Below are 4127 nucleotides of genomic sequence, written 5' to 3'. Positions count from 1 at the left end.
CCAGGGTAATGCCTGTTAAAATTTTGATGTTTTAGTTTCTGGTACAGTTTAGTGATTTCCTAAAACCAAATATCTGTCCAGTGAATATATACTAGTATCTTTCACAGAGTGTGCATTTACTATGAAATATTGACGATCAAAACAGAGGGGTGGGGAGGGAAGGAGGAAGATGGTTGGAATAAAAACCACTGATTATTATTTTTGCCTTTCTCTTTTTTTCCATGCCTGTGCCGTCTCCTTGAGGAGCCCAGGATGAGATCACTCTTCACATACGTTCCTACTTACTGGTTGGCTTTTGGTGGGTTTATCTGTTTCTAAGTAATTAGCTGGAATGCTGGGGGAATATGAGAGATGTCAGACTTGTCAGTCAGAGGAGCCATGTGGGAGGTCTTAAAGGGACCACTTCTATGTGGTGGAGCCTTTTTTTTTTCCTTTTTATACTCAAGAATTTTTGACTGATTTTAAAAATCAGTCCAAGTGCAGGCTGACTGCATAGGTCTGGTCAGGTCTGGGACTGTGGTACGGGGAGATTTCACCCCATGAAACAGCTTGATGTTTGCAAGGCCTTATAACAAGGCACACACACAGATCAAACATTGCAGTTCACACACACACACACACACACACACACACACACCCCTAGAAGCATGCCTCTATCTGTATCATCGTTTTGTACCTTTATGTTTTCAAATTTGTTTGTAGTCCTTTCGGAAACGACACAAATAGAAACTGCATGACTGTTGCCTGTCCGGTGACTATCTTTCAGTGAATTTCTTTCATCTAAACAGATCCACAGGCGGTATTTCAGCTGTAGATTTTTATCTCATTATCTTCAATCAGTCTTAACAGTTACATTTTCCACACCCGGTGGCAAATATAGGAGTCCCAGCATCCAACAAGGACCTCAGGCAGAAGAACAAGTCGTTGACACTTGCAAAGTGTAAGTTTCATTTGCCATGACTTCTTAACCAAATAATATAAATAGTAAATGCATACCTTGGATCTTTTAGGGAGGGGCAATCTTCAAACAAGGGGAGGAAATGAAAAGACAGGAGCTAATGGCAATCAAACGTTCTTTTTATCATTATAAGGAAATTGAGAAATAACGCTTGCTCTAAAGACCTCAGTTTTGGGGCGCCTGGGTGGCGCAGTCGGTTAAGCGTCCGACTTCAGCCAGGTCACGATCTCGCGGTCCGTGAGTTCGAGCCCCACGTTGGGCTCTGGGCTGATGGCTCAGAGCCTGGAGCCTGTTTCTGACTCTGTGTCTCCCTCTCTCTCTGCCCCTCGCCCGTTCATGCTCTGTCTCTCTCTGTCCCAAAAATAAATAAACGTTGAAAAAAAAAAAAATTTAAAGACCTCAGTTTGGAAGAAGAGCAGAGATGGCAAAAATGGTTTGTGAAGAAGTGGTTTTGAGAAATGAAAGAAAGTGTTGGGGGAAGTTCGTCAAACAGACTGAAGCAAGAAGGGGGCAGGAAGAATAGAGTAATAGTTCAAGCCATAGGATTCCAAACAAGTAGAAGTGAACGAATGAAGAAGAGAGCTCAGCAAGGGGGACAAGCTGTCCTATGTGCACAACCCCTGGGGAACATCGGCCATGTCTCACAGGTGCACCACAGACGGGTCAGTCCCCGGCACTTGACTTGAGTGGCTCCTTTTTCTCTTGCTACCCCCACCCCCAAGGGGCAAAGGCTGAAAAAAGTTTAGGAACCATTCTCTCCAAAATAGAGAGGAGTGTATACTCTGGTTATAAATGCGTCTAACGGAAATATTTTAAATTAAAATTACCTTAAAGGTATAAAGTGATTTAAATAATTTGCATGTCAAAAGTATCTATTGCCTTCAACTTTTAGAAGGAGATGCATTTATTAGTTGAACAAAAGGTTTTTTTTTTTAATTTTTGTTTTTTTACCTTAATTTATTTTTGAGAGACCAAGTGTGAGCTGGGGATGGGCAGAGAGAGAGAGGGAGACACAGAATCAGAAGCAGGCTCCAGGCTCCAAGCTGTCAGCACAGAGCCCGCTGTGGGGCTCGAACCCACGAGCCATGAGATCGTTACCCAAGACGAAGTCGGACACCCAACCGACTGAGCCACCCAGGTGCCCCTATTGAACAAAAGTTCTAATCCACAGAAAAAAATGCCTTATCTTCCATCTATGAGGAAAACATAACTTTGCAGGGAACACGTATCCACAATATGCTGCTATGTCTAATGGTTATTAAGACTGTGCTTATATAAGTATGTGTGTGTGTGTATATATAATCTCCAGTGTTTATAGGAATCAAAATTCAGCATGTCAAACCATATACAAAGAATTAAAGATAAAATAGTAGCTAGATAAGGCAACAAACATTTTCAAAATCTGGTGTAATGTCTTCTCTACACACTATAGCACGAGATAAATACCAAAAGATCTCAACATTTTTAAGTTACAATGTGTCTTTAAACCCAAATACTATACTCCCTTCATTTCCTAAAAATATAGTTGCACTTTATCACCTTTATAAGTTCTTCTACAAAGAAATAAACAATCTGGGGGTGCATGAGTGGTTCAGTTGGTTAAGTGTCTGACTCTTGCTTTTGCCTCAGGTCATGATCTCACGGTTTGTGGGTTCAAGCCCTCCATCGGGCTCCACGCTGACAGTGTGGAGTCTGCTTGGGATTCTCTCTGTCCTTCCCTGCTGGAGCTTTCTCTTTCTCTCTCTCAAAATAAATAAATAAACTTAAAAAGAACATAATCAGTCTTAACGTTATTAAAATTCTGGAGTTATGATATCTGGTACATTATCAAAAGCTAAGATACTACCTTCTCACTACATTTTCAACAACCACTGTGCTAACAAAAATTAGTATTCACTGGATACTATTATCACCTTAAATAAATTTATTCATTATAAATGTATTCATATATTGTTAAGCTAAAGGATATTGATGTCTACTGAGGTAGGGGAAAATCCTCTTACAAAATGCTACTAGTTGTGTTTTCTGAATGTGTGTAAAAATAACGCCAGGTCATGTAAAACGTGTTTGTGTACGTCCTATTAAGAAATATGCTATTTTCTTCAATCTTGAACAATCAAAAAGTGATGTGTTCACTTGAAAACACAACCTATGGATAACTTTTTAGAAACTCTAAAATTTCTATTAATCACATCAACATAATAGAAATTTTCAGTGAGTATGAGTATCAAAATACGAACAATAAATAACTTATTGTTTGTCCAATGGTGGCTTTGATTTTTTTTTTTTAATTCTGCTCAGCTTTTTTTTTTACCAGGATTTTACTGGATAGTAAAATAATCATTATATCAATTACATTTTCAAGGCACAAGCTTTAGCAGAAAAAATTCTTACCCAATACAAGATATGTCAATACAAAAAGTTAGACAGTTACTTAGCAATTCAGGCAAAAACACCAGATAAGAACTTCTTTATATGTTGCTGGAAATCCAGAATTGGGATGGTTTATTTTTTGCTTGTTTGTTTGTTTGGAGGAAGAGGCCAGGGTAGGATGAGGAAAATAATCTTCAAAGTCCCCAATTTACATTTGGTGGCAAAATAATTTGTGCTTTAATAAAAATTTTAAAAGAAAGCAATTATTTGAACTCAAAGTATTATTTTCCTTCTTAAATTGTTTTCACTTAAAATGTTAAGATTCTCCTCTTCTAAGAAGTCAAATAAAGAGCAAATACAGCTGTTTTTTCTTTGAACATGGGAACAGCTTTTACAGTAGTTATAAGTTTGATCGTATCCAGAGACAGGCTCTCCCAAGGGAAGATTTATCAACCCAGTCAGCATCAAGCACAAATATTCACAAACAGTTGTTGAAACCGTTGTTTATCAATAATATCGAATGACATCTGCTCTGCCCCTTGTGGTGGGGGAGGGGCAGCAGGAGATCTGAAGTCTCATCTTTCTTTACATACTTTGCATATTTGGCTCCCATTTATTATGCTAATCAAGAGAAAACAGGGAAGATATAGAGAACATATTGATAACATTCGAAATGGCTGATAGTTACTAGAGAAAAAAACAGGATAACGGGATTAGCCAGGGAAGTGAAAAAACAGAGACAAAAATAGTATGGATCTTGTTGGGATGAGGCTGGGAAAATTTGCACTTGAAGAGA

The sequence above is a fragment of the Herpailurus yagouaroundi genome, unplaced genomic scaffold (assembly GCF_014898765.1).
Source record: "Herpailurus yagouaroundi ecotype Mexico unplaced genomic scaffold, PumYag 28, whole genome shotgun sequence".
NCBI lineage: Eukaryota > Metazoa > Chordata > Mammalia > Carnivora > Felidae > Herpailurus > Herpailurus yagouaroundi.
The sequence above is the reverse complement of the archived record's forward strand: the minus strand, read 5'-3'. Positions refer to the sequence as shown.